This window comes from Acanthochromis polyacanthus, chromosome 8, assembly GCF_021347895.1.
Source record: "Acanthochromis polyacanthus isolate Apoly-LR-REF ecotype Palm Island chromosome 8, KAUST_Apoly_ChrSc, whole genome shotgun sequence".
NCBI lineage: Eukaryota > Metazoa > Chordata > Actinopteri > Pomacentridae > Acanthochromis > Acanthochromis polyacanthus.
The window spans coordinates 29,773,919-29,793,962 of NC_067120.1; the positions used below are offsets into that span (position 1 = coordinate 29,773,919).

General features: G+C 41.0%; 2 non-coding genes across 2 annotated transcripts; both read left to right on the top strand.

Annotated features, from left to right (window-relative positions):
* Positions 1-11,341: 11,341 nt before the first annotated feature.
* trnap-ugg (transfer RNA proline (anticodon UGG)) lies at positions 11,342-11,413 on the top strand. The gene has a single exon. It is a non-coding gene; the product is annotated as a tRNA-Pro (tRNA).
* Positions 11,414-11,969: 556 nt separating this feature from the next.
* trnap-agg (transfer RNA proline (anticodon AGG)) lies at positions 11,970-12,041 on the top strand. Its single transcript has one exon. It is a non-coding gene; the product is annotated as a tRNA-Pro (tRNA).
* The last annotated feature ends 8,003 nt before the right edge of the window (positions 12,042-20,044 follow it).

The following is a 20,044-nucleotide window of genomic DNA, read 5'->3' on the forward strand; positions in this document are numbered from 1 at the left end:
GTCTTCTTTGCAGCAGTACCGGTATATTGATTTCACGTTCTTGTAACTACACATCTTTTAACCCTCAGAACCTGACAGATGCACGTTGCATTCAAATTTGGATTCAAGGTTAATGTTTACGCACAGCTTTCTGCTTCAGAATGACTTCAGGAGTGATAAATATGAAGGCAAAAACTCTTTCAGTTCATTTGGTTTCAAGGAATAGCGGCGACAAAATATTTTTGCCAAAGTGTGCATTTGAGCTCACGAGCAACATTTTAAACGTATAAAATGATGAAGGCTACATTACGGGACCGTCAGTGTTTACAAAGAAGTTTCATCTTCAGAATCACTTCACATGTGATAAATATGACGGCAAAAACTGTTTCAATTCATTCTGTGTGAAGGTCGTGCCTGGACAGCATACTTTGCATAATTGTGGTTTTCAGCACTTAAACAGATGTTGAAGCGTATAAAAATCATGAACATTACAGCAGGTCAAGTTTAATGATTACACACAGTTTTGTGCTTCAGAATGACTTCACATGATAAATATGAAGGCAAAAGCTGTTTCAGTTCATTTGGTTAGGATGTGACAGCATGCAACATATTTTGCAAAAGTGTGCATTTGAGCTCACGAACAGCATTTTAAGCGTATAGAAATCACGGACACTGCAACACAACCTCTGTTCAAGTCAGCACAATTCATGCGTTAGCCGCAATATAAATGGTATTAGTGTCAGGGTTATACTATGTATATATAGTATTAGCACTAAGCACCTTGCTTAAGGGTCCTCACTGGACAACTCTGTCCTCATTGGGATTTGACTGAGCACACTGCCAACATGAGACAGAAAAAATAATTTTCAAGGGTTTGAAGATAAGCTTAAAGTCCCCCAGTATCCTTCACTCCATACCCCACTTTGCCATAAGCATCATTAGTTGTTTAATGTACAAGCAGACTGTGAACGGATGCATGCGTCACAGCAGTCTTCAGCTGGCTTTATGAAAGTGTAAAAATACTGACTGAGTGCTGAGCTTTTTTAACAAGTTAAGCCTCACCATGTGAAGCTTCATTCTCCTCCCACAGCAACATGTGTCATTGCTCTGCCTGGACACAAGATGGTAGCAAGGAGCCACTGAAACTCCTCATTCAGCCTGTGGATACTGTCAGCTGTGGTCTTTTGTACTCCATAGATTTGTATGATGAAGCAGGATATGAGGTTACTGAGGTAATTTCAGGTTTAACTCTGGGTTTTCAGGGCTACAACGGGGGTTCAGTTGTTACTGGGGTACATCTCCATGGTAACTCATGCTGAACGTGTTCAGGAATAGGTTATGTTTTAAATAAGTGTATAAAAGCGCCTCCTACTGGCCAATTAGTTCTCTGGGAAAATGTCAAAACATAAACGATGCCTCTTTCCCATCGTTGTAAGGTAGACAATGTGCTACAAGCCCAGTTTTATCAAAAGTAGCTGTATTTCAAGTTGCAGGAATAACATTAGCGTCAACAGGAGCCAGTTGAAGGCTGCAGGGATTTTGGTGACACTACAGTGTATCAGAGTGAAGTTATTGAATATTTGTGTCTCTCTTCGCTGTTGCAGTGGTTTTGCAATTTGCAGACAGTCCCCATGCACTCCATAGACACCAATGTCTATTCCTTTCCTTTCCACTTCTGAAGCCTTCTTCCATTGTTTTCTCAGGCACTTTCTTTCTTTCACAGGTCTCTGATGGTTCTTTCTGTGTTCGAAGGTTCACACTCTTCACCCCGAATCTCTCTACTGTATAGCTGTAGATGACCTCTCCGATCATGTCCAGCTTTCTTTCCACTAGGGCTGGCCCGAATAGTGGTTTCTGGCCTCCGAATATTCGGGCCCTATTAAAGACGAATATCCGGATATTCGTTCCGCCCTGTAACGGGGGGCGGGGCGGGGGCGGGGGCGGGCGCGGGCGCGGGCGCAGGGCACGGCGGAGATGGGCCGAATATTCGGATCCGTTCGTCTGGTCTCCCGGGTCCACATTTTGCCCTCGTTTAGTCTTTAGTTAAACTGAAGAATTCCCAAACATCGGTCTTCAGCATCTTGTCTTGTGTTTATGCAACGAAGTGAAGCGTGGCCTCAGAGTCGGCAGCCACCCAGCCATTCGGATAGTGTTTACAAACACCGAATGGAGGAGCCGAAATGAGCCGAAGAACACGGCGGGATGAGCCGAAATGGGCCAAAGGCGCAGGGAAGAGATGAGCTCCGAATATTTTCGTCTGGGGGGAGGAGGGGGTGATCACATCGACATATGTGTATATGTTATAGACATATGTGTATATGTTTATGTGATCGCAGGACGAGATGAGCTGATGTGGGCCGAAGGCGGAGGGAAGACAGTAACGCTGCATATTCTTTCCGCCCGGTGACGTCCGACAGCGGGGGGGGGGGCGAATATTCGGATACCAAAATTAATATCCGGATAGTGCCGTAGCGAACGAATATTCGGATATTCGGGATATTCGGGTCCAGCCCTACTTTCCACACACCCTTTCAGACGTTCTAGGAGATGGACGAGGTCTGTGTCCGTGCAGGGGAGCCACCAGGGAGTTTGGGCCCCATGAAAAGAAATCTTACTGGGCCCCTGTAGCGCCGGCCATAAGGCCGGTGAAAATATTTTGTGCTGTTTACATAAAACTGTGCATTTTAATGATATTTTTGACTATTATTTCCCATATTTGTGAAAAGGACAATGTGACAGTTACTTGGTAGGGGAAGTATTGAACACTCTGAATACTCTTAATACAACGTTTTGTTTATTTACTGCAAGATTGATTGTCATTGTTTAGCATAAAATTTCCCCAAATTAAATTACATACCTGAATAATACTAAACTTGAACATAAAGTAACCTCTTCCATTAAATAAATTGCAATTATCATCTGTGAATAAACAGATAAAAAAATACAATAAATAAAATACAAAAAGCCAACTGCCTTTTATGATTTCTCATCACCAGCTATAGAATCATACAACAAGCACAATAATAAAATCAGCTGGAGATGTTAAACTAAGTAAACAAAGTAGGTCCATTCATAAAGAAAAACATAACAGGCCAGATACAACCTTGCTCAGCCAAGCTTCCTCTTGCACACATATTTACAATACATAATTACAACTGGCCCTTGCTCGACCTTTCTAACCAAGAGCCCGACGCCGAGCCTTCTCAGTAGCAAAATCATTGATCAGGTCTTTGAAGTCTAGCTTTCGAGCCAACTGACTTTCGATGGACAGCATGGCAAGACTGCAGAGCCTTTCCTGTGACATTTTGGACTTAAAGTAGTTTTTTTTAATATCATTTTTAGCTTGCTGAAAGCTCTCTCACCACCTGCAACACTAACTGGCAGTGTGCAAAATATACGCAAAGCAATACACACTTCTCCAAAGATACTTTGCAGCTGCAGCTTACAAATAGCATTCACATGTTTCACATGTTTCACATGTTTGTTGCACATGCTCCCGACCAAACCAGTTCAGGTAGAACAAGATGTGAAGGTGAAAGCTCTAGAGGATGAATATCACACATTTAAGGTGGAAATAAATGTCCTAGAATTAGACATTGTCGTGCAAAAGTTGGATTTCCCTTTAGTGATGTTCAAATCTTTGAGTGTTTTGTTTAGGGTGACCATATTCTATTTCTCTGAAAAGAGGACACACTTCCAGCTCACGCACGAAAAATTTTCAATCCATTTTTAGGGGTTTTCCGTGGGTCAGGGGGTTTTCTGTGCTTCAGACTCAGTTAAACAGATATTCTGAATTCCCCAGAAAAGAACACTTTACCTGGATATACAGAAAAATAGCCCAAAACACTCACAAACAGTTGCTTTATAAATAATATATTTATTAATTTAAATCAATTCTCCTAAACAATATAATCAGTCACATACAAATATGGCATGCTCTAGTCTTTAATAGTTATTGACTCAAGTTGTGTAGGAACACATGTATTCAGATGTTTAACAAAATAAGAAATAATCATCTCTCTTAAGTCTGACACTTACACCTTATTTAGGAAACGTGAGGTAGAGTACCATTCTTCAAAATAACCTTCCAATTATCAATTATGTAAAAATAGAAATAATGCCTCAAAATATTAAACAAAAAGAAAAAAGAGAGTTAGCCTATTCTTCAATGTTCAGTTAGCCCATTCTTCAAAATAATGTGTCTAATGGCAAATGAAAAAATATATAAATAATGCCTCAAGTCAACAGTCCTTTTGTTCCTTCTTTTTCCTTTTCTTATTAGCTACAGAGACATAAGTCCCAGCTTTGCAGACTGTACATTCTGCCTCCCATTTGACACGACCCGGACGAAAACAGGGGGACCTTTTTCGCATTTCATCAGTGAAATGACATTTGCGTATCGGAATTTTCTTTCGGTTCGAGTGTTCTCTCACAGTGTGCCTACCTGCCTGTCAGCCTGCGAGGAGTGAGTGAGTGTGGAGTGCCTCTGTACTGCTTTGTGAATGATTAATACACGTTCCGGGGTTCGGCTCAAACTCCGCCTCTCAGAGCTTGTTTCCAAAGGAACCATTCAACTTGAATGATAAATACACTGGTCTGTGATGCGCTCAAGCTAGGCAAGATCAAAAACCCAGACATTTGAAAGACTTTAACAGCCTCTCAAAAGAGGACATGTCCGGGCAAAAGAGGACGTATGGTCACCCTAGTTTTGTTGATGTTGGTTTCTAAATGTTTTTTGACACTCGGCCCCAAAAATTAAAACCTTCTACGGCTCACAAGCTGCAACAATTCACATATCAACTACACTGTAACAAGTTTCTGTAGTTTTTACAGTAATATTACTGTAAAATGACCAAATATCTACTGTAGAACCTGTTTACAGTAAGTTGCTGTAGATCTGCAGTGCATCATGGGTAAAATTCACTGAGAGGCTGGATTTACAGTAATTAAATTTACTGTAAATCACATTACAGTAATTTTGAGCGGGAATTTTCAGCAGTACATTTTGCATCGTTCCAACAAACATATTTTCTTCATCATCACGCAAGGACCCGCCATCTTAATATTCTCCTGAACTTAAACAGATGTCTGGCTGCCTGTTTTATTCCAAAGTCGTTTTCTGGACCTTGCTCATCAAGATTCTACTTTTTTTGTCCATCACTCCAGCAGGTAACTTACTTCATTATTTGGTAATTTTACGTTAAATTGAAGCAGTTTGGTCAGGTAACGGCCGATGTGTCCAAGGGTAACTGAGAGAAGAAAAGAGAGCTCTCCTCAGCTAGTCAGACGACTGGACTTTAGCTGACTACTTGCTGATGAAATTTTGATAGAGTTTGGTTTTTACATTTGTTGATAATGTTAAGAAGTTAGCCAAGGTAATGTTACCGTATAAACGTTAAATTTAAACAGTGGGCGTCAGAGCGCGCGTCTCTCGCTCTGTGTGTGTGTGTGTGTGTGTGTGTGTGCTAGCTATGTCCGTTAGCTACGTCTGTTAGCTAGGTGTGTGTGTGTTAGCTCCGTCAGTCTGTGTGTGTGTGTGTGTGTGTGTGTGTGTGTGTGTGTGTGTGTGTGTGTGTTAGCTCCGTCAGTTAGTGTGCGAGCTAGGTGTGTTAGCTTCGGCTGTTAGCTAGGTGTGTTAGCTTCGTCCATTAGCTAGGTCTGTTAGCTACGTCTATTAGCTCGGTCTGTTTGGTAAATTTTATCTCTCGTTTTTCTGCTGTTAGCTGCTGAGACGAATCTGATGACTGAAGCAGGCCAGACAACACATTGAAAGGTAAGACGTTGACCCACTTACAAAATGTAACTTCTTTTATTTTCCAAGCAGAATTTTCTGGTAAAGCTGTTCTTTTGACAGAGAAGGACTTAGTAGACCAAATCTGTTGGCTGTATTACACTGACATGGGCAGTAAACAGCACTATATTGGTCACTTTAACCATGTTTTTCTTCTTTACTTTTTTAATGTGTGCTTCATTTTGTATTTAAAGATTTCTGTCAGGATAAATCCAGAGCAGTGTGCCTCCAAGGTTCAAGCAGAAGTTACTGGTACTGGGGAGATGGTCCTATGAGAAAATAAGTCCCTCAGTCCACATGTGGAATCATTCAGCTGGGACAGAACAGCTAATACAAGGTGAGGCTTTAAATCCAGTTTTTCTGTACATGTGTGTTGTGTATTGGTGTACTTTTATACTGTGCTACTGCTGTTTTATGCAGTGTTATAGTGGTAGAAACATGTTGTGGTATTTCTAATGCAAGTACTATTTACTTGTGTATATGAAGAGTTCATTTGCAAAAACAGGTAACTCCGTTTTCAGAAAACTAATTTTTTATTGTTTACTTGAGATAATAATAATACTAATAATTTATTTTTTCTCTATTTTGTCATGTATTTTTCTACTCAGTCAAATCCACTCAACTTCAGTTTGATTGATATTATCTCAAGTAAACAATAAAAAAAAGTTTTCTAAAAATTTATCAAAACGGAGTTATCTGTTTTTGCAAATGAACTCTTCATATATATTTAATACGTGTTTTATACAGTTGTTTGTTATACTATGTTGTTTTGGTTTTTCTGGAGTGCCAACAAAGTTTCGTGGCAGAAATGCAATGACAATAAATATCCAATATCCATATCAACTACAATTCCATAGACTCACAGCGCTCGATGTAAGGCCGAGAGGTCCGGTCGCCCAAGCGGGCGACTGGGACGTTGACAGCCGGAACAGGTGCGGTTTGTCCCGGGCAGATGAGCGGTGAGGAGCGGCAGGTGTTAGCCGAACAGCTAGCGGGGGATAGCTAGCCAGCCGGGGAGTCTGAGCAGTCTGTGACCGGGGAGAGCAGCCGGCGGACCCATCGAGTTAAAAATGACAGCTCCGGTGGCTTGGTGCTTTCCATTCGCAGTGCTTAGGCTCAGTTGGTGCTGTCCTCCAGATGCCATTCTGGATCCGACGGAGTCTCGTGGACTCCCACGAGATGTTAACGACGTTAACATCAGCGACAATAAAGTGTTCAAATTTGAAATTAAATCAGCGGAAATCGGCGGATCCGCGGAAAATTGCCATCCCTGAAACATGGATTTGGAGGTCAGTAGCCCAAATCAAAATATTTGGGCCCCTAACCAGCGTGTTTTCTGTCATTTTTGGTCACCAAAATCGGTTTTTAGTTGCAAATGGCGACCTGGCGACCGTCTAAATCGAGCGCTGGACTCATTAATCTCACTTATAAATTTCTGCATCAGTAATGAAATAATTTTCATTCTTCTACTGCACAGATGTCGACTCTAGCCCGGGAAGAGGATTCCATTCCAGAAAGAAATCTCCAATTCAGGATGAGGAATGTACTTCAACAGCTGCCACCCACCTCCCCTCCCACTCTCCGCCCTGACTCCACCCAGACTCTGCCCTGGTTCCACCCATGTGGTCACTTGGAAACTACGATGACAAAGGGACGACGAAATTAAGATAAGATGATCCTTTATTGATCCCCAGAGGGGAAATTCAGGTATTGCAGCAGCACAGGGCAAGTACAAGGATACAAGGGTAGTAGCATGCATTGGATTCAAGAATTACACATAGTTTTAGGACAAACCAAGGGTGACATATAATTAACAAAACAAAATGGGGAAACAATAAACTGACCAGTAGCAGCAAACAGTATGAGGTATTCACAATGTCGAAAAAGTGTCATCCAGGACCACTGAGGTATGCAGTGCGGTGAAGTAAAGTGACAGTGATATTAAAGTGACAGTGTGAAGGGTAGCAAGAGTTAAATACAGTAATCAACAGGGGTTATGTACAGTAATTACAGGGGGGGTCAGTGCAGTGATGTACTGTGGCCTCCGCTGCTGTTTAAGAGTCTGATGGCGGTGGACACAAAGGAGCACTTGAAACACTCAGTTCTGCTTCTGGGTGGGATGATGCGCTGGCTGAACGAGCTGCCCATGTACCACAGCTCGTCGTGGAGAGGGTGAGAGGAGTTGTCCAGGATTGCCCTGATTTTGTCCATGATCCTCCTCTCTGCCACGGTCTCCAGATTGTCCAATTGAAGGCCCACAACAGAACAGGCCTTCTTCACCAGTTTGTTAAGCCTGTTGACCTCACCAGTCGTGATGCCACCCCACCAGCACACCACGGCAAAGAAGAGTGCGCTGGCCACCACAGACTGGTAGAAAGTCTTCAGGAGCCTGCTGCAGATGTCAAATGACCTGAGTCTCCTCAGGAAGAACAACCTGCTCTATCCCTTCCTGAAGAGGGCGTCCGTGTTGTGGAACCAGTCCAGTTTATTGTTGATGTGGACCCCAAGGTACCGATATAAGTCCACCTTATCCACTTCCTCCCCCTGGATGATGATGGGGGCAGGGGACCTCTTGCTCCTCCGGTAGTCCACAACCACCTCCTTGGGTTTGCTGATGTTGAGCTTCAGGTTGGTGCTGTCACACCACGTGATGAAGCTCACAATCAGTCCTCTGTACTCCCCCTCGTCATCAACAGTAATGCATCCAACAATGGAGGAGTCATCGGAAAACTTCTGGGGGTGACAGGAACCAGAGTTGAACCGGAAATCAGAGGTGAAGAGGGTGAAGAGGAAGGGTGCCAGGACGGTTCCTTGGGGTACTCCTGTGCTGCTTGTAACCACCTCAGAGATGCAGCCATCCACCCTGACATACTGCGGCCGGCCTGTGAGGTAGTCCAGGATCCAAGTTGTGGTGTCCGGGTGCAGTTGCATCTCCAGCAGCTTCTCTGCCCAGGAGGCAGGACCTGATGGTGTTGAAGGCACTGGAGAAGTCAAAGAACATGACTCTCACAGTGCCCCCAGGCCTCTCCAGATGTTACAGGGCCCTCTGGGTGAGGAAGATGATAGCATCCTCCATTCCGATGTGCTGCTGGTATGCAAACTGCAGGGGTCCAAGAAAGCAGAGAGCAGAGTCCTCAGGTGTTGAAGAACCAGCCTCTCAAAGGTCTTCATGACATGCGACCTCAGTGCCAGAGGTCTGTAGTCATTGAGAGCGCTGGGACGTCCTTTCTTAGGTACCGGGACGATGCAGGAGGTCTTCCACAGATTGGGCACCTTCATCAACCTCAGGGAGAGGTTAAAGAGGTGCTGAAAGACTCCAGCAAGCTGCTCGGCACACGCTCTGAGGACCCTGGGGCTGATGTTGTCCAGCCCGCTTGCTTTGTTGGTGCGGAGTTTGGAGAGCTCCCTCTGTACCTGGCTGGTCGTAAGTGTGAGGCAGGGAGAGAGGGAGGGGGAAGGGTGCTGGGTGATGTCAGTGTCCAAGGCGAGTGGGTGGAGGGGTGGGGGTGAACTGTCTGTAGGAGCCACTAGCCAGCTGAGGCAGGGGGGCGGAGATGTGTCCATGATGGGGGAGGGGGCAGAGACAGAGTCTCCAGTCGAGGTGTGAGTGGGGGCTGGGGTGGGGTGTGAAGACCCAGATCCACTCTCTGAGCTGACAGAGGTGGGGGATACGTTTTTATATCTGATCTGTAGCTCAGTGAGTTAAGGGTTGACCTCTGGAGTTGCAGGTCACTGGTTCAAGACCAGACCCTTCTCAAATTTTTTGAAGATCCTGACAAAGACAAACAAAGAAATGGGCCAGTGGCAGGTCTTGAACCTGCTACCATCCACTTGGTAGTCTTTCTTCTTACCCCTTGCTCAGATACTAATTCTTCTTTTTTGTGTGTATTTATCATCTATTTTTTGCCATTTTCGAGTTTTTTTTTAACTTGAGTCTCGACTCGACCATTTTTCTCTGGAGGTTGGACTTCAGCCTTTGTGCTGGAGGGTTGAACCCTCAGTTACAAGACTTTCTAAAGCCTCAAGACCTCCTGAGTCCTCAGGACCTGAGCTTTCACACAGTCTGAGGGCAGAAATCTTCTAAGTCCCACAGTAGATATCTGTTAGTTTGAACTTTGAGACAGTCTGAGGGCTGAAATTTTAAAGTTTCTCTGTACTTCCCTGTTAGTTTGAATTTTTTGGTTAACAGAAGCCTTAAAACTTGTGACCATGAGTCTTCACATTTAGTCCATCGATCTCCGTTCTTCTCAGACCTTCACTTTTGGCTTTTTTAGAATTCCTGAACAAACTTTGATTCTCTTCACTGAACAGTGAAGTTTGTGGAGATCAGAAGGTAACATTAGTTTCAACTACTTCAACTACCAGTAGACTTTATCGAGAAAGCAGTTTTCTGAAATGAGCTCTTCGTAAATCTGTCTACATTTAAACCAAGAACACAGAAAGAGGAACTATTTGAAGAAACAACTTGATGTTTTCATTTCAGACTAGAAAACGCTTTAAGACCTTTATCTGTTTATGCTCCCTTTGATCATTTTATGGTCTCTTCTGTTTAATTTGATCTTCTAAAGTCTAACTGGTGTCTTTTCAAATGTTTTGTCTTTAGTTTGATTCTTCTTAAATGTGTAGTTTTGCTCTTTTCTCACCTTTTATTCTTTTCTAATGTCTGATTTGATTTTGAAATGTTTTGTCTTTTTAATGTTTGTTGTTTTTTCCAATGTTTGATTGGCTTGTTTGAAAAATTTCCTTTTCTTTCCCAATGTTTAATTTTTTAATTAAATCTTTGTTAAGGTTTTTCTTTTTAAATGTTTTACCACCTTTTAATGTTTAATTTTCTTTTTAAATGCTTCATTGTGTTTTCTGTTTAATTCCTATTTAAAGTTTTATTGTCTTTAAGATTTAATTTTCTAATTAACATATGTTTTAATTAAATGTTTTGTCTTTTTAAAGTTTTAATAATCTAATTAAATGTTTTGTATTTTTAAAAAATGTTGTGGTGAAGCTTTTTCACCATCTCAGCAGCCAAGTTTACAAAATTGTACATAGATATTTAAACTGGGCTGCACAGTGAAGTAGTGGTTAGCAAGAAGATCCCCGGTTCAAATCCCGGCCTGAGCCTGGGATCTTTCTGCATGGAGTTTGCATGTTCTCCCTGTGTATGCGTGGGTTTTCTCTGGGCACTCCGGCTTCCTCCCACAGTCCAGAAATATGCTGAGGTTAATTGGTTACTCTAAATTGCCTGTAGGTATGAATGTGAGTGTGATTATTTGTCTGTATATGTAGCCCTGCGACAGACTGGCGACCTGTCCAGGGTGTCCCCTGCTTTCGCCCGAATCAGCTGGGATAGGCTCCAGCACCCCCGCGACCCTAGTTAGGGCAAAGCGGTGTATAGAGGATGGATGGATGGATGGATATTTAAACTGCAGCATGAATAAAGCAAGAAGAATATTTTAACCACCAGGGGTGCTGTTGGACAAGGTGAAATGTGGAGCCCCAAGTCACCACGTCACCACTTTGAGATCCAATTTTAGGTCTTAGCAGCACAGAATTACAGATGTGAACATACCTTTATGTGGCTCGTTGGTCTAGGAGTATGATTCTCGCTTTGGGTGTGAGAGGTCCCGGGTTCAAATCCCGGACGAGCCTTCACTTTAACCTCTGAAGCTCACAGAACTCAAAAAAATAACAATTGATATCTCACAAAAACCTTAAGTTGTTGGGTTTTCCAACACAGCTGGGACAAAAGTAGCACCAATCTTGTCATAGCTAGTCAGATTACAAGTAGCTGGTACAAAGTAATCTAATCAAGACAAAAAACACAACATATTTGAAAATGATACCAAAAACAAATCAATTGTGTGACTGTACTGACATTTGACCACCACATTCTAATCAGTCTACGATTGAGCCCAAGTGAATAAAAGTCAAATCTAAAGAAACCCTCTGAAGATTCCTGGGATTTTGTGTTATTGGGAATGGGAAGTTCATAAAGACAATTCGAAAACAAAATGCTTGTGGTCTTGATTGTCACTGGTGTGGATTATAAACAGGAAGTCAGCTGTTCCATACCAACTATATAGCATACATACAACAAAATATGTCATAAGTTTTCTGGTGAAGCTGAGAACATGTTAGGATTTATTATCATATCCAGAACACGGCCCGGTGTCCAGAATTGCAGATATGAACAACTGTATGTGGTGGCTCGTTGGTCTAGCGGTATGATTCTTGCTTAGGGTGCGAGAGGTCCCAGGTTCAAATCCTGGACGAGCCCTAGCTTAAGTTAAGTCAGCAGTATCACAGGTTCAGCAAAGTCCCATTGAGAGACTCAGTGATTAGAAATAACAAAAAGATGATTTGAATCCTTACATTCCTGGGAAAAAGATGAATGTGTTTTTGAAAAAAAAAAAAAAGTTAAATACTGAAACTGGGATATGTAAAAGTTGACATCAATGTGGATCTTGTCAGTAAGATTAGGAAAGACTAGCAGGGCTGGGCTAGGGCAATACCTGTTTACCATACTTAACAATACGTAAGCTGTGAAACATCCCACATTTAAATCCTGGACAAGGACAATGTATATATTTTCAGGATGTGTAAATGTCACTGGGGCCAAACTTTCTAGGATTCAGTGTTATAATGCACAGCAAGGTGAATCCATAAAATCCCTCACCAGAGGGTGCTGTTGGATCAGATCAAATGTGGAGTCTGTCTGCAATTTGTAACCTGGATTGGAAAAGTTCCCCAGAAATGCTTGTTGCTGTATAAATATAAAACTGAACTGAAATTGAAGTACCGTATTTTCACGACTATAAGGCGCACATAAAATTCTTAGATTTTCTTCAAATTGTGTGGCGCGCCCTATGGTGCAGTGCGTCCTGTGTGTGTTGTTGTTGTAAGGCGGACGTAGACCAGGTGGTTTTTTCCACGCATCACCATCGCTGTTGATCTGTGACTCTATGCGTGCCCATCTCACAGCTGATGTGAAAAAACAAGTGAAGCAAATGAACTCTGAGCTTGCTGTCATTCCGGGAGGCCTGACAAAGGAACTCCAACCGCTGGACATCGGTGTGAACCGGCCGTTCAAAGTAAGGCTGCGAGCGGCGTGGGAGCGATGGATGACCGATGGGGACCACAGTTTCACTAAGAGTGGAAGGCAGCGCCGGGCGAGTTACGCCACAATTTGCGAATGGATTATAAATGCTTGGGCTAACGTGTCTGCTGGCACTGTTGTTCGAGCTTTCGCAAAAGCCGGCATCATTTCCGAGGCGCCGCACGGCACGGAAAGTGACTCTGACAGTGAAGAAAGTGAACCTGGCATGTTTGATGGAGGTTTAGCGCAGCTGTTCAATTCAGAAACAGAGGATGAGGACTTCCATGGGTTTGATTGATGACGATTACCGGTAAAAAAAAAAAAAAAAAAAAAAGTGAATACCAAACTCCGTTTTGCTCCCGCTCTATTTTTAAATACGCACACTTGTGTGCTTGTTTTATCTGTGTTTTACCATGCCCGCGCCTATTGATGATTAAAAAAATGTTAGTACTTTGTAATCAATACTTAAATAAAGCACAACCAAACTCAGTTTTGCTCCGGCTCTATTTTAAATACGCACACTTGTATGCTTGTGTGTGTGTTGTTGTTGTAAGGCCGACGTAGTAGAGGACACCATGAGAACGTTAAAGGGGGAAGTGTGGGCGTGGATTGTATATAAAACCCTCGCCATATAATCAGGTGCGCCTTATGTGTGTTTTAAATACAGTAATGGCACACATAACTGAGACTGCGCCTTTTGGTACAGTGCGCCTTTTGGTCGTGAAAATACGGTACCTGAACACAGGTGGAACTACTACTGTAAAATAAAAGTAGATTATCAAGGAAGACAAAATATTTTTGGATCATTCTCATTGTTTCAGATGCTGTGTGTAGCAGATAGCAGATCAGAATGAATATTTGTTGTGTGACTGTGCATCAGTCTGAATACAGCAAAGGCAAATGCTAAATATAATTACTGTGAAGTCTAACTTTTTAATGAACAAAACCACCTGTTGTACTTTAGAAAATGAAACATTAATGAACAAAGCTGTTCCCATGAAAAAAAAAGTTGAGGAGTTCATCAGGCTGCAACCGGATATGAAACATCTGAACAGGTGAGTCCAGCACTTCAGTTAATTTAAGCTGTTCACATGAAAGTTTTTACAACATGTCTGTATTTGTGACGACCCTCTATCTTCACACCAGGTGTGTCTGATAGGGAACTAAGGGTCGCCACCTGACGGAGCACACCTGCAATCAGTGCTGCATTTAACTGCTCCCTTTTTTCCCAGTCAGGTGGGCCTTGCTGACGGGAACGGTGTGTCTGCGGAGCTCCAGCCTTTCAAGTGGGTTTTTTGTGTCATTTGTGCTTTGACGGCATTGTGGAATGGTTTTTCAGTTGGGCAATAAACATTTGTTACCCACCGTACGTTGGTTGTCTCCGAGTTTTTGTTACAACTGTGGAGCCGAGTTGTAACTACATGTCTATATTATGTTACACAATTAAATCTGTGGTCACCTCAGATACCAGATACCATTAAAAGGTGGAATTTTACACATTAATTTTCAGGACTCACTAAGAAATTAATAAAGTTGAGCCTTCTGGAGCTCTAAACTCCTACCATTAGTTAAAATCAACTTAAAAACACTAAATAAGATAAACATATGTATTAATCCTTTACACATCTTGAGTATTTATCCAGATAATATCAAACAACTGCTTGTGGAACATCAAGCCAAATAAAATAATTGGCTGTAAACACATTTTGAAAGCAGCAATAAAATGAACCAAGTTTGTTGTTTTTTAAAATCTTTGATGTCATAAGAGAACATTCTAGACTCTTTAAAATCTCGAATCCAGTATTGCACACAGGTTGGTCATTACAATTCATTAGTATGATTTCACTGTTTAAAATGATGCCACTTCTCAACTTGAATGTTGTATAATTAGTCATTTACTGTCATTATGTGGTGTCCAGATGTTTGTATAAACTGTATTTTTAAGCTTTGGTTTGTTAAAATTTTCATGTCAATAAAGCTCATTTGAACCAAATTAAGTTAACATGCAGTTATTACTGATGCTCATATGCTGGTGAATAATTCAGAACCTTTAGATTATTAGATATAAACCAGAGAATGTGCTGTTCTTCACTGGAAAGACAACAGTTTATAACATTTGACATAAAAGAGAAAAATAACAAACACATTTCGTATTTCAACCAAAGTAAGTCCTGACAACTTTGAATCATAATCTTTGATTCATCACAGAGAGACAATGTTTTGCTCTTTTCTGTTTCTCTTTGAAAATAGTTCAATTTCAGCTCATTTCAAGGATCTTCAAAAACCTGAAAACTCTGAAATCAGGTGTAGCGATATTGCCTTATTAAACGTTAATTTAATAAGTATGCACTCGTTGATGATAGTTTATTAATCGGGGCACCACCCAGTCTATTTACTGGGAAATTATTAATCAATCTTAATAAAAATATTATTAATGGATTGAAAATTTTGATTAGTTAATCAGTCTAATATCTGAATGTCGAGAATCCTCGAAAAACATTGACCCCAGTCAACACATATAAACGCAAAAGAGACTGTAATTGTGGTTTAAATGAAATATATTTATTGACTAAAACTAATAACAAAACAGTGATTAATACAGTAATAAGTATAATGGGTGTGTGTGGGTGTAGGTGATGATAGATGTGTGTGTGTGTGTGTGTGTGTGTATGTGCGTTAATTATTCAGATTTGCATTTCTAACTAGGATTATGGACTGAGTAATCAGACCGCTGAAGGTATGACGAGATGATTAATAATTTGGAAAATGAACGACTGATAGGTGACTAAACGAAGTTATTAAAAAAAAGATTTCAGGAGCTATTTAAGGAAGATTTCAAGCTATTTTGAGACGTCAACCCAATAATTCAGATCACACCCATGTGTTTGCTGGCTTACTTTGTTGGAGAACGGGTCACTCACAAGGTCCGGCTGGGACTGCGTTGCCTTGAACGGACCTGACTATACGGGTCGGCTGATGCTCCGGCCGTGAAGTCTGTCGCTATGGCAACGTCTTGGCGTCCTGCCGTCTGGTAGCTGTTGATGCTTTTGAGCGCCTCTGGTTCGGTTCAGGCCAGCTGGGTGGATCTCAGCAGATGGTGAGAAGAACGAAGGAGCCGTTCTTCCTTCTCGGGGTTGACTTGACCGAAAAATAGCTTGATAACAAAACAAAACTGCAGGCTCTTGGTCTGTCTTGGTCAGCAGTTTTGGCTGGCGAACAGATGAATAGAGAGCCGCTAAAAAAACGGGATCGAATTAGTTCTTGATTAAAATAATAATTGTCGTCAAACAAAAATGGACTTGATTTGTTTAAATCGTGAGCGAAGACATCTATTCTTTGATTTAAAAGAAAAATGATTAAGAGTCGTGGTTAGCAAAGGCCAGCTCTGCTACCAGGATAATCTTAGAATAAAGAGGACAAAAGATAGTGAAAGGCGCCAAAGAAAACAAAAGAGTCGCTCAGACGGAGTTTCGGTAAGCTAGTTAGGAAAAAGAGCCAAAGGCGTGAGAGCTAAAGAGGTGTAAAGAGGGTAAGAGCGATAAGACGGTAAGAGCGTAAGAGGCGTAAGAGAGTAAGAGGCGTAAGAGTGCGAGCAACGTAAAATGGCTGGTTTTAAGGGTTTTCTCTGAGAAGGGGCGTGGAAGTGTCGGCTGAGGCGCGCATTCCTTTGAATCTGAAGGAGGAACCTCCTTGGGCTCAGAGGGCAGAGATGAAACCGGATCAAATAATGATTAAAAATATTAAAACGCGCAAAAAGAACGATTTGTTTACTCCTCCATGATCCTTACAATATATTTTAAACAATCAAAGATAAAATAAACTGATTATACAAGCTAGTCTAAGAATATGTGAGTTCTAGTTTCTATTTATATGTTCGTGTGCATTCTAATGGTTGTTATATGTATCACAGTGAAGACATGGTAACATACATTCATACAAGGCAGAATAAAACAGTTTTCACTTCTTTGAAACCTGGATAAAGCAAAGTTTTTATAGTTAATACCGTGAAAACCTCGATAATGTCATGGCATTCCGACGTCAATAGGGGGCAATGTTGAGCTGTGGAAGCGAAATGTACTGTTCATGAGCAACACAATAGGTTTGATAACTTTCGATCTAAACCAGCTAGAAAAACGGGAGTTGGTTCAAAATGCATGTTGACATCTCATTGTATCTTTTGTAACCACAGAATAACCAAAATACATTTATGTCAACGTTTGCTTACATAGATTACATGTTTGCAGACATAGATTCAACATTAATTAAACATTGACCTGTCAAACATTTTAATTAAACCAAAATACAATGTAGATTCAATGGCATCTTTTAAACACTAACTTCAATATTGACAAAATGTTGTTGAATCAACGTTGATCCAATCGTCAATCTTCAACCGTAATCAAAATTCAACCTTCTTAACCCTAATTCAACATTGATTTAACATCTTTTGTTATCTGGGTAAAGTGTGATTTATGGTTGAAAAGCAAACGTTGACTCAACATTTTATCAACCTTGCGCTTTCTGTATAATTTCTACGTTAGGTCTCAACATAGATTCAACATTGATTCACCCATAGTTTGCTATCTGGGCGCTACATCCGCCAGAATGTCATCGTCCCAATCTATGGCATCGCAGTTCACTTTGTGTCCACGTTGACTTTTGTCAGCCATTGTTGTGTAAAGTGATGTGGTAATTATAGAAATAAAGAAGTGGTAAAAGCCCCGTGGTTGTGGGTTGAGTCTGTAGATGTCAGCCATTGTTGACGGCGTCAACAATGGCTGACATCAACCAACAACGGACTTGTCGTCCGTTGTTGGTTGTTCAAAACAAACCAGCTGCTTCTGACTGTTACAAAGTTCAAGAAATGTTCCCACCTGTCTTACATTCCTAACTTTTTGACACCAGCTGTGACATCATGAGTGACATCACAGTGTGCGTTTGTGTTTTTTTAAATCCAGGTTCTTTTTCTTTTTCCTACTACTTTCTTTTTCTTATGTTTGTACAAAGACATTACTGATTATTGTTTTGTGTATGCCTTGATGTCATACCCCACCTTCGTGTCGTCCTGTGAGTCAAAATTGACCCGTTTTATAGTTTCGCACTGTGGAAAAAAAAAGACATTTTCACAACTTCCGATGTCCACATTTTCAACATTTTTGGGAAATCTTTTTATGGTGGAAATAAAGAAATGTTAAAAAAATTTTTCTTGAGAACATTTCCAAAAATCAACCAAAATCCAACGAATTTCAATAAATGTTCTTAAATAAAATATCAGAAGTTTTACTGATATATATGTAATCACTTTAGATATTTTTAGGATTTTTTGGAAGATTTTTACTCACTTTTTGAAAATATTTACAAGAGTTTTCTTGCTGAATTTGGGGGATTTAAAACAAATACATAAAACTTTTAAGGGAAACTTTTAAGGAATTATTGGAATTTTCTTCCTGAAGGTTTTGCAAATTTTCAGAAATGTCCATAAATAAAGACAACAGGAGACTTAAACCTGCATGTTTGATCAGTTTTAATTAAGTCAAAGTGAAGCGATTCCTGCTTTTATTTTCAGAACAGAGCAAGAAACACAAGGAGATTCACTGAACCTAAAATACTTCAGAGAATTAAGCCATTAGGATCTCTCTGTGTTTAAAAAATAACATGAAAGTTGCATCAGACTCACCGAGAGTTCTCACCGAACAAGAAGAGTAATAATGTGAATAAAACAAAGATACACAAAGAGGCAGAGATGAGGGTATACAACTGTACTCACCTGCATTTAAGAGGACTGTGTTTCAAATAGATCTCATGAGGACTCTGGCTTCTTTTGTTCTGAACCTCTCAATGACATCCCAAATTAACCTGGCAACAGCCAGATTAATAATTGTGTAGTACTTGATAGTACTCCACAATATCAATCTGGGACCGCTCCATGTAAATCCGTTCGGAGGAAAGAGGCAAGGCTTGGACAATGCAACAGTATGTCCCGCCTCTCACAGGTTTGTTTTTAGCCAATCGCGGGATCTTCACAATGAGCAGAGCCAATTGGTAGATTAAACTCTTACCAAAACCCGTAGGTAAAAAAGCACAAACATCTTTACCATCCAGAAATACGCAAAGCGCCTCTCGTTGTTCTTCCTTCAAAGAAGCGATAGGAGATTCAGCTAAAACTGACTTAATAGCAGCATCTACACGATCGTTCTCCTCCGTTGCCGTGTTTGTTTTGATCTACTGGCGCTTGGTGTCGTCTTCACACCCGAATATCCCACCCCACACACGAATACTGCTGTGTGATTGGCCCGTGCCAACTTGGCTCTGTACGAACAGTGAATGCGGGAGCGGTGCAAGATGGTTTCTTGAGAGATTTGTGAACTCACAAATATCGCGAGAAATCAACTTGCTGGCAAGGTTAATCCCAAATATCTACAATGACAAATAACAGCACAAATCATCCAGTCAACAACCATGCAAAAAATGTATAAAAAAGACAGAATTTAGCAGTTAAGTTGGTTGGATCTTTATCTCAAGTGTACTTGTTGCCAACTACATCTCACATGCAGTTTTCTTTATTCTAATAATTTCAAGTGAATCTTATTTGTCATACCCTACCAGATACACTGTATTTGAGACTTGAAGAAAAACGAATTTCCACTGACAATCTGAAGTTGCAGGGTTTTTCAACACAGCTGTGACAAAAGCAGAACAACTTGAGTTGGTTGAATTTGTGAGGATCTGGAAATGTATTGAGATCGCAGGGCAATAGACTTTTGCCGTTTGACCACCAAATTCTAATCAGTCCACACTTGAACTCAAGTGAACATTTTTGTCACGAGCTGAAATACTCTGAAACTTTTTAGAGTCCTGTGATTTTGTGTTCATGGGAATGGGACGGATGTGCAGAAAGACAACCCCAAAACCAAACGCTTCTGGACACGAATGTCATTGACGCAGAGTGTGAACAGTAAGTCAGCTGTTCCACACCAACTATATACCATACGTACAACAAAATGTGTCAGCTTTGACTTACACAGATCAAAACACTGGGGACGACGACCTATGAGGTATTTCAAAAAGTTCTCAGTCTCACATGAAAACAAGGGAGAGAACTCTCATTTTGCCACATAACTGGATACTATGAAACCATATTTGACTGTCTAAGGAAATTGAAATGTTTGCGATTTTGACAACGA